A 10441-nucleotide genomic window follows, 5' to 3' on the forward strand; every position below is an offset into this window, starting at 1 on the left:
TGGATGCCTTTTATTTCTTTGTCTTGTCTGATTGCTGTGGCGAGAACCTCTAGTACCATATTAAATAAGAGTGGAGAGAGTGGACAACCCTGTCTTGTTCCTGATTTAAGAGGGAAAGCCTTCAGTTTAGTGCCATTTAATATGATGTTAGCTGATGGTTTATCATATATGGCCTTTATCATGTTGAGATATTTTCCTTCTATACCCATTTTGTTGAGAGTCTTAAACATAAAATTGTGTTGTATTTTATCGAAAGCCTTTTCTGCATCTATTGATAAGATCATGTGGTTTTTGTTCTTTGTTTTGTTGATATGGTGTATTACGTTAACCGTTTTACGTATGTTGAACCATCCTTGAGATTCTGGGATGAATCCCACTTGATCATGATGTATTATTTTTTTAATATGTTGTTGTATTCGATTTGCCAGTATTTTGTTTAGTATTTCAGCATCTGTATTCATTAGAGTTATTGGTCTGTAGTTTTCTTTTTTTGTGCCTTCCTTGCCTGGTTTTGGTATGAGGGTTATGTTGGCCTCATAAAATGTGTTTGGAAGTATTGCTTCTTCTTCAATTTTTTGGAAGACTTTGAGTAGAATAGGAACCAAGTCTTCTTTGAATGTTTGATAAAATTCGCTGGTATAGCCGTCAGGGCCTGGACTTTTATTTTTGGGGAGGTTTTTAATGGTTTTTTCTATTTCTTCTCTACTGATAGGTCTGTTTAGGCTTTCTGCTTCTTCTTGACTCAGTCTAGGAAGTTTGTATTGTTCTAGGAATTTATCCATTTCTTCTAGGTTGTTGAATTTAGTGGCATAAAGTTTTTCATAGTATTCTACAATAATTCTTTGTATATCTACGGTGTCAGTGGTGATTTCTCCTCTTTCATTTTGGATTTTGTTTATATGAGTTCTTTCTCTTTTTTCCTTGGTAAGTCTTGCCAAGGGTTTGTCAATTTTATTGATCTTTTCAAAGAACCAGCTCCTTGTTCTATTAATTTTTTCTATAGTTTTTCTGTTCTCTAATTCATTTATTTCTGCTCTGATTTTTATTATCTCCTTTCTTCGGCTGGTTTTGGGTTGTCTTTGTTCTTCTTTTTCTAGTTCCTTAAGGTGGGAAGTTAAGTGGTTCACTTGGGCTCTCTCTTGTTTGTTCATATATGCCTGAAGTGATATGAACTTCCCTCTTATCACTGCTTTTGCTGCATCCCAGAGATTCTGATATGTCGTATTGTCATTTTCATTAGTCTGTATAAATCTTTTGATCTCTGCACTTATTTCTTCTTTGACCCATTCATTTTTTAAAAGTATGTTGTTTAGTTTCCACATTTTTGTGGGATTTTTTTCCTCTTTTTTGCAGTTGAATTCTAGTTTCAAGGCTTTATGATCAGAAAATATGCTTGGTACAACTTCAATTTTTCTGAATTTGCTGATGTTGTTTTTGTGGCCCAACATATGGTCAATTCTTGAGAATGATCCATGTACACTGGAGAAAAATGTATACTCAGTCACTTTGGGATGAAATGTCCTGTAGATGTCTATCATATCCAGGTGCTCTAGTGTTTTGTTTAAGGCCACTATGTCTTTGTTGATTCTCTGTTTGGATGACCGATCTAGAACCGTCAGCGGTGTATTGAGGTCTCCAAGTATGATTGTATTTTTGTCAGTTTTTGTTTTAAGGTCAATAAGTAGCTGTCTTATATATTTTGGTGCTCCTTGGTTTGGTGCATATATATTAAGAATTGTTATGTCTTCTTGATTCAGTGTCCCCTTAGACATTATGAAATGGCCATTTTTATCTCTGAGTACTTTTCCTGTCTTGTAGTCAGCATTATCCGATATGAGTATTGCTACACCTGCTTTTTTTTGGATGTTATTTGCTTGGAGTATTGTTTTCCAGCCTTTCACTTTGAATTTGTTTTTATCCTTGTTACTTAGATGAGTTTCCTGTAGGCAGCATATAGTTGGATTTTCTTTTTTAATCCATTCTGCTACTCTGTGCCTTTTTATTGGTGAGTTTAATCCGTTTACATTTAGTGTAATTATTGATACTTGTGAGTTCCCTATTGCCATTTTATATCTTGCTTTCTGTTAGTTTTGTATCTTGTTTGATCCTTCTCTTTCGTTTTTCTATCTTTTGTTTTTATTTGGTTGTATTCCATACATCTTTCCTCTGTTGCTATCTTTTTTATCTCATGTGCTTCTGTGGTGGTTTTTTCAATGGTGGTTACCTTTGAGTAATGAAAAGGGTTTCTACCCTGTTCATTGTAGCAAACTATTTTGTGAGTACTGTTGCACTCCATCGTCCTTTGATACTGTTAATCTCCATCTTCTCCCCCTCTTTCTTTTTGTTGTTGTCACAGTTTAAATTTGGTTTTATTGTGTTCTTCTTGGAGCTTTTACTTGTGGCTCTGTTTTTTTTTTGTTCTTTGTATCTGATTGGAGAACCCCCTTTAGTAATTCCTGGAGTGGGGGTTTTCTGATGATAAAGTCCCTCATCTTTTCTGTATCTGTGAATGTTTTTATTTCTCCTTCATATTTGAAGGATAGCTTTGATGGGTATAGTATTCGTGGCTGAAAGTTTCTCTCTTTCAGGACTTTAAATATTGGGGTCCACTCTCTTCTAGCTTGTAGAGTTTCTGCTGAGAAATCTGATGATAATCTAATGGGCCTTCCTTTATATGTTGTATTCTTCTTTTCCCTGGCTGCCTTGAGAATTTTTTCTTTGCTGTTGGTTTGTGTCAATTTCATTATGATATGCCTTGGAGTAGGTTTGTTGGGGTTAAGAAAACTCAGTATTCTGTTTGCTTCTTGAATTTGAGGCTTTAGTTCTTTCCACAGGCTTGGGAAGTTCTCATCTATTATTTGTTTGAGTATGTTCTCCATTCCATTTTCTCTCTCTTCTCCCTCTGATATACCTATTATTCTTATGTTATTCTTTTTGATGGAGTCAGATAATTCTTGTAGGGCTATCTCATTTTTTTTAATTTTTGAGTCTCTTTCTTCTTCTCTCTGTTGTGCCTCAAGTTGCTTGTCTTCTATTTCACTAATCCTCTCTTCTATCTGACCTGTTCTATTAGCTAAGCTTGTTACTTCGTTTTTCAGCTTGTGAATTGAGTTTTTCATCTCTGTTTGATTTGTTTTTATAGTTTCAATTTCTTTGGACATATATTCTTTGTGTTCATTGAGTTGTTTTCTGAGCTCCCTAAATTGCCTTTCTGTGTTTTCTTGTATATCTCGGAGGATTTTTAGGATTTCTATCTTGAATTCTCTGTCATTTAGCTCCAAGGTTTCCAACATATTAAATTTTTTCTCCATAGATTTTTCCTCATCTAGCTGTGTTACCTCTCTTTCTTTTGTATCCATGATATTCGATTTTCTCTTCCTTAATGGCATCTGACGGTGGTTTTGTTGATAGTATTAATGAGATTTAATAAAGAATAAAAAGTTAAAAAAATAAAAAATCAAAAAGAGTTGTTTTTAAAAAAAAATTAATAATGAAATAAAGAAAAATAAAATAATAATTTTTAAAAAAAGGAAATTATTCCCCCCCTCCTTTTTTCCTCTCCTCTCCCCTTTTTCTTGAGAAAATCTTGTGGTGAACTGTGAATTACAACAAACAATGACTGTGATGGAGGTCCTGAATTGGGGAAAAGTAATAAAGGGGCAAAAAAAAAAAAGAAAGAAAAAAAAAAGGAAAAAAAAAAAAAGGGGGGCGGAATGGACCCACAAAAAGCAAATAAGGAAAAAATTTGGGTCAAGAATAAAATGATTTGCTTTTAGGTGTTGGTGTTGTCTAAGAGTTATGATGAGAGGAATAAGAGAACAGAAAAATGGGGGGACAAATTAAAAAAATACTATTGTATTTAGTGGAACAAGAACTAGATAAAATGGAGAGCCAGGGATGGGAGCACTGCTAGTGAGTTAAAAAGGTGAAGTAAAAACCCCCCAAAATGCCACAAACATAAGTTTGAGTCCCAGATAAGATAATTTGTTTGTTATTGAGGTTTGAATGAGAGGAGATGTAAAGGAGAAAGGAAGAAACTAATATAGAGGGAGAAAAGAAAGAGAGAGAGAGAAAAAAAGAGGGAACCAGTAAAAGAAGAAAAAAGAAAGGAGAGAGAGAGAGTTAAGGGTTTTGGAGTGCAACCCTCATAGAGAGAAAGGAAGAGGAGAAAAACGATAATGGGAGATGTAACACTTATGGGTAGTGTAGTTTAAGGAGAGGAGAGAGTAAGACCGGCAGAGAGTTAATCGGCCAAATTGGAGGAGGAAAAAAAGTATCAAGAATGAAGATAAGAGAAACAAACGAACAAATATAATAAAATGGGATAGGTTATAAAGTCTGCAGATTATTCTTGATTTTGAGAGGTTATCTTCTTGTTTTTTCTTTTCTCTCCCTCTTCCTGGTCGGTGACTCTGTACCCCAGGTTCTGCCCCTTTGGCACGCTCAGGTAGAGGTTTGCAGTTGATAAGTCTCTATGGCAATGTCATGTATTGTGCTTTAGTCTCGTTGGGAGTCAAGGCTCATTAGCTTTCATAGGCTCCGACAGTGAGAGAGTCCGTGTTCCTGGAGCCTTTCTCCTAGTCTTTCCTTCCTCATTTAGTAGCCTGATAATCCAGCTATGGGGTTGTTGCTGCCTCTGCCTGGATAGTAAGAGGTTCAAAGAGCTGGCAACTCCCCACTCTATTTCCACTCAGCACAGGGCTCTGGGTAAGGCTCAGTCAGTCAGAGCTGCTAGCATAATCAGGCGGGCTTTCCGCCCACTCAAAGACCTCTGGCTCTGCCACTCTGTCCGGTAACACAGGCGGGCACCCACTTCCGGGGTGCTTGGAGGAAACTCTCATTCACTATCTGCGCGCGCAGACCAGGATATCCGGCCAGTAGTCTCACGCTCTGAGTGAAACCCCCAACCGCATGGAAATTTGCAGTGCTGGAATTCGCTCTCGCTCCGTCCCCGTGCGCGGCTTTTGCAAGGCGCTGGGGCGGCCCGAGATTCCGCTTTTGCCCACACAAAGGCCCCTGACTCTGCCCCTCGGTGTGATAACACGGGCGCGCACTGCCGAGGCACTCGGAGGAATCGCTCACTACCTATCTGCGCGCGCACACCAGGATATGAGGCCGGCCGCGTTTCCCTGAGTGAAACCCTCACCAGCACGGAAAATTTCCACCGTTGGAATTAGTTCTCGCTCCCTCCCGTGTGCGGCTTTCCCAGGGCACTGGGGCTGCCCAGAGATTCTGCTTTCGGCCCACAGAAAGGGCTCTGACCCTGCCTCTCTGTGGGGCAACACGGACACCCACTTCTGGGGCTTAGGAAGAGATCTCTCGCCCACTAACTGCGCACCAACCAGGAGAACGGGTAAAATGGCTGCCCCGCTTGTCTTTCTTTGTTTGGGTTTGGCGCAAGTGTTAGCTTGTATTGCCCGGCTTGCCACAGGAACAGTTTTTCCTCCGCTAGGATCTCCGTGCCACAGCCTGGTTCGGCCTTTTGTGCGCGGCCTGGATGTATTCACCCCCTTTGCCCGCCTCAGTTTCTATATTCACAGTTACCAGAGAAAGCCGCCCTGTTTAGGTTAGTGAGGAAGGTGGAGCATTTCTTACTCCCTATTTCCTTCAGGATTTGGTTATATATTTAGCCAATTTTTCACTCGACCATACCTTCGGGTGTATTGTGAAGCATCTGGAGGCTCCAAGTATAGGTTTTTCTGTTTCTGGTTGAAGATCTTGTTGAGTTTTGGGGGAGATTTATCGGTATCGCTTCCTACTCCGCCATTACTCTGACGTCATCTCCGGTGGTCCATTGTTAGTCGTCTGCTAATCTCTCTCTGCCCCTTAACTCACAACAGCAGTAAAGTTAGTTAACTATTAGTACTAATACTTTGAAAGCTTTTACCGATGTTGTTCTTGCCATTCAAGTTTTTTTGTATTTTGAATGATTTGCTACCTGGTTTGTGATTTACAGATATAAATTAACTGTTATCTGAAAACATGTAAACATAGTGAAACAAAAGCAATAATTAACACCATGTAATTGGAACTCAGTGTGTGTATAAAAAGGGACCTATACTAGCATTTGGAGAGAGATGCCTGGCAGTAAATGCTAACCAGAGAATAAAGAGAAAAAAAAGAATTCGCTCTCTCACTCAATTTTGCCGACACCGTCTCCTCCTGTGGGACCCCTGGATCCCCCCCGGGGCTGGACCCTGGCAGTGAACCACTTAACTTCACACTTTAAGGAACTAGAAAAAGAAGAACAAAACAACCCAAAACCAGCCGAAGAAAGGAAATAATAAAAATCAGAGCAGATCTGGTCGTGGCAGAGCGACGCCCTGGAGGGGCAGGGCATCGCCCCCTGGTGGGCAGAGCTTCGCCCTTGGTGGGCGTGCCGGGTGGATCCCGGTCGGGCGCATGCGGGAGTCTGTCTGACTGTCTCTCCCCGTTTCCAGCTTCAGAGAAATAGAAAAAAAAAAAATCAGAGCAGAAATAAGTGAAATAGAGAACAGAAAAATTATAGAAAAAATTAATAAAACAAGGAGCTGGTTCTTTGAAAATATCAACAAAATTGACAAACCCTTGACAAGACTCACCAAGGAACAAAGAGAAAAGACTCATATAAACAAAATCCAAAATGAAAGAGGAGAAATCACCACAGACATCATAGATATACAAAGAATTATTGTAGAATACTACGAAAAACTATATGCCACCAAATTCAACAATCTAGAAGAAATGGATAAATTCCTAGAACAATACAAACTTCCTACACTGAGTCAAGAAGAAGCAGAAAGCCTAAACAGACCAATTAGCAGGGAGGAAATAGAAAAAACTATTAAAAACCTCCCCAAAAATAAAAGTCCAGGCCCAGATGGTTATACTAGTGAATTCTATCAAACATTCAAAGAAGATTTGGTTCCTATTCTACTGAAAGTCTTCCAAAAAATTGAAGAAGAAGCAATACTTCCAAACACATTTTTATGAGGCCAACATAACCCTCATACCGAAACCTGGCAAGGACGGCACAAAAAAAGAAAACTACAGACCAATAACTCTAATGAATACAGATGCTGAAATACTAAACAAAATACTGGCAAATCGAATACAACAACATATTAAAGAAATAATACATCATGACCAAGTGGGATTCATCCCAGAATCTCAAAGATGGTTCAACATATGTAAAACGGTTTATGTAATACACCATATCAACAAAACAAAGAACAAAAACCACATGATCTTGTCAAAAGTTGCAGAAAAGGCATTCAATAAAATACAACACAACTTTATGTTTAAGACACTCAACAAAATGGGTATAGAAGGAAAATATCTCAACATGATAAAGGCCATATATGATAAACCATCAGCCAACATTATATTAAATGGCATAAAACTGAGGACTTTCCACCTTAAATCAGGAACAAGACAGGGTTGTCCACTGTCTCCACTCTTATTTAACGTGGTACTAGAAGTTCTGGCCAGAGCAATCAGACAAGAGAAAGAAATAAAAGGCATCCATATCGGGAAAGAAGAAGTAAAGATATCACTTTTTGCAGATGATATGATCCTATACATCGAAAACCCCAAAGACTCCACAGAAAGATTACTAGAAACAGTAAGCCAATACAGTAAGGTCGCAGGATACAAAACTAACATACAAAAGTCCATAGCCTTTCTATATGCCAACAATGAAACATTTGAGAACGAACTCAAAAAAATAATCCCCTTCACGATTGCAACAAAAACAATAAAATACCTAGGAATAAACATAACAAAGAATGTAAAGGAAGGACCTATATAATGAAAACTACAAAGCATTGTTAAGGAAAATCAAAAAAGATACAATGAGATGGAAAAATACTCTTCGTTCTTGGATAGGAAGGATAAATATAATCAAAATGGCCATATTACCCAAAGCAATTTATAAATTTAATGCAATTCCCATCAAAATTCCTATGATATTTTTTAAAGAAATGGAACAAAATATCATCAGATTTATATGGAACTATAAAAACCCCCGATTAGCCAAAGGAATTCTAAGGAAAAAGAATAAAGCTGGGGGCATTACAATACCTGACTTCAAACTATATTATAAAGCCACGGTAATCAAAACAGCATGGTTGATTTGATTGGCAGAAAAATAGACACTCAGACCAATGGAACAGAATAGAAAGTCCTGAAATAAAACCACATATATATGGTCAAATAATTTTCGATAAAGTGGCCAACAACACACAATGGAGAAAAGAAAGCCTCTTCAACAAATGGTGCTGGGAAAACTGGAAAGCCACATGCAAAAGAATGAAACTCGACTACAGTTTGTCCCCTTGTACTAAAATTAATTCAAAATGGATCAAAGACCTAAATATAAGACCTGAAACAATAAAGTACATAGAAGAAGACATAGGTACTAAACTCATGGATCTGGGTTGGTTTTTTTTTTGTTTGTTTGTTTGTTTTTGTATTTTTCTGAAGCTGGAAACGGGGAGAGACAGACTCCCGCATGCGCCCGACCGGGATCCACCCGGCACGCCCACCAGGGGGTGATGCTCTAACCCATGGGGCGTCGCTCTGTGGCGACCAGAGCCACTCTAGCGCCTGAGGCAGAGGTCAAGGAGCCATCCCCAGCGCCCGGGCCATCTTTGCTCCAATGGAGCCTTGGCTGCGGGAGGGGAAGAGAGAGACAGAGAGGCAGGAGGGGGGCAGTGGAGAAGGAAATGGGCGCTTCTCCTATGTGCCCTGGCCGGGAATCAAACCCGGGTCCCTTGCATGCCAGGCCGACGCTCTACCCTGAGCCAACCTGGACCTGGGTTTTAAAGAGCATTTATGAATTTGACTCCAAAGGCAAGAGAAGTGAAGGCAAAGAGAAATGAATGGCACTACATCAGACTAAGAAGTTTTTGCTCAGCAAGAGAAACTGACAATAAAATAAACAGACAGCCAACTAAATGGGAAATGATATTTTCAAACAATAGCTCAGATAAGGACCTAATATCCAAAATATACAAAGAACTCATAAAACTCAACAACAAACAAACAAACAATCCAATAAAAAAATGGGAAGAGGACATGAACAGACACTTGTCCCAGGAAGAAATACAAATGGCCAACAGATGTATGAAAAGATGCTCATCTTCATTAGTTATTAGAGAAATGAAAATCAAAACTACAATGAGATACCACCTCACCCCTGTTAGATTAGCTATTATCAACAAGACGGGTAATAGCAAATGTTGGAGAGGCTGTGGAGAAAAAGGAATCCTCATTCACCGTTGGTGGGAATCTAAAGTAGTACAACCGTTATGGAAGAAAGTATGGTGGTTCCTCAAAAAACTGAAAATAGAACTACCTTATGACCCAGCAATCCCTCTACTGGGTATATATCCCAAAAACTCAGAAACATTGATATATAAAGTCACATGTAGCCCCATGTTCATTGCAGCATTGTTCACAGTGGCCAAGACATGGAAACAACCAAAAAGCCCTTCAATAGAAGACTGGATAAAGAAGATGTGCACATATACACTATGGAATACTACTCATCCATAAGAAATGATGACATCGAATCATTTACAACAAAATGGTGGGATCTTGATAACATTATATGGAGTGAAATAAGTAAATCAGAAAAAAACAAGAACTACATGATTCCATACATAGGTGGGACATAAAAATGAGACTCAGAGACATGGACAAGAATGTGGTGGTTACGGGGTTACAGGGGGGTGGGGGCAGGGGAGGGGAGGAGGAAGAGGGGAAGGGGGAGGGGCACCAGTAAAACTAGATACAGGGTGACGGAGTACAATCTGACTTCGGGTGATGGGTATGCAACATAATTGAATGACAAGATAACCTGGACATGTTTTCTTTGAATATATGTACCCTGATTTATTGATATCAATCCATTAATATTAATAAAAATTTATTAAAAAAAAAAAAAGAGGCCTTGAGTTTAAAGACACCCTTGACCCAAAGCTAACATTCTAGCCTTTTGTTTTTTAAGGAAAAAGGGTGAAGGTCTATTCTTCTGTAGCTACTTCCTGCTGGTTAGGGTCAGTGAAATATCTAGAGGTAGGGCCTGGTCTGAGGTTGGGCTCAGTGGTATGAAGTTAGGTGGTTTGAAGCGGTGACTTGAAGCAACATAGTATCTCTGATGGACTGGTCTGTAAACATCCTAAGGCGGTCCTGGAGAAAGGAGTAAAGGAGGTGTATGAGACATGGTCTGAAAATTAAAGCAAGTATGAAGAGGGATTTAGTACCTATGAAAGGGAGTAGCCATGCGGAGCAATCGCACTTGTTTAACTAAGCATCCTAGGTGCTAGATGACATTGTCTTATCTTAGTGGCTCTTCTCGTTAGCTTATGAGCCATTTCTCTAAGTAGGCCTGATTGGCATAGAAACAGCATTCCTCTTCTAGGAAGAGGCACAGTCCCTCTTTTGGCTGTAATGAGAT

Source organism: Saccopteryx bilineata, chromosome 2 (genome assembly GCF_036850765.1).
Source record: "Saccopteryx bilineata isolate mSacBil1 chromosome 2, mSacBil1_pri_phased_curated, whole genome shotgun sequence".
In the NCBI taxonomy this organism is placed as follows: Eukaryota; Metazoa; Chordata; class Mammalia; order Chiroptera; family Emballonuridae; genus Saccopteryx; species Saccopteryx bilineata.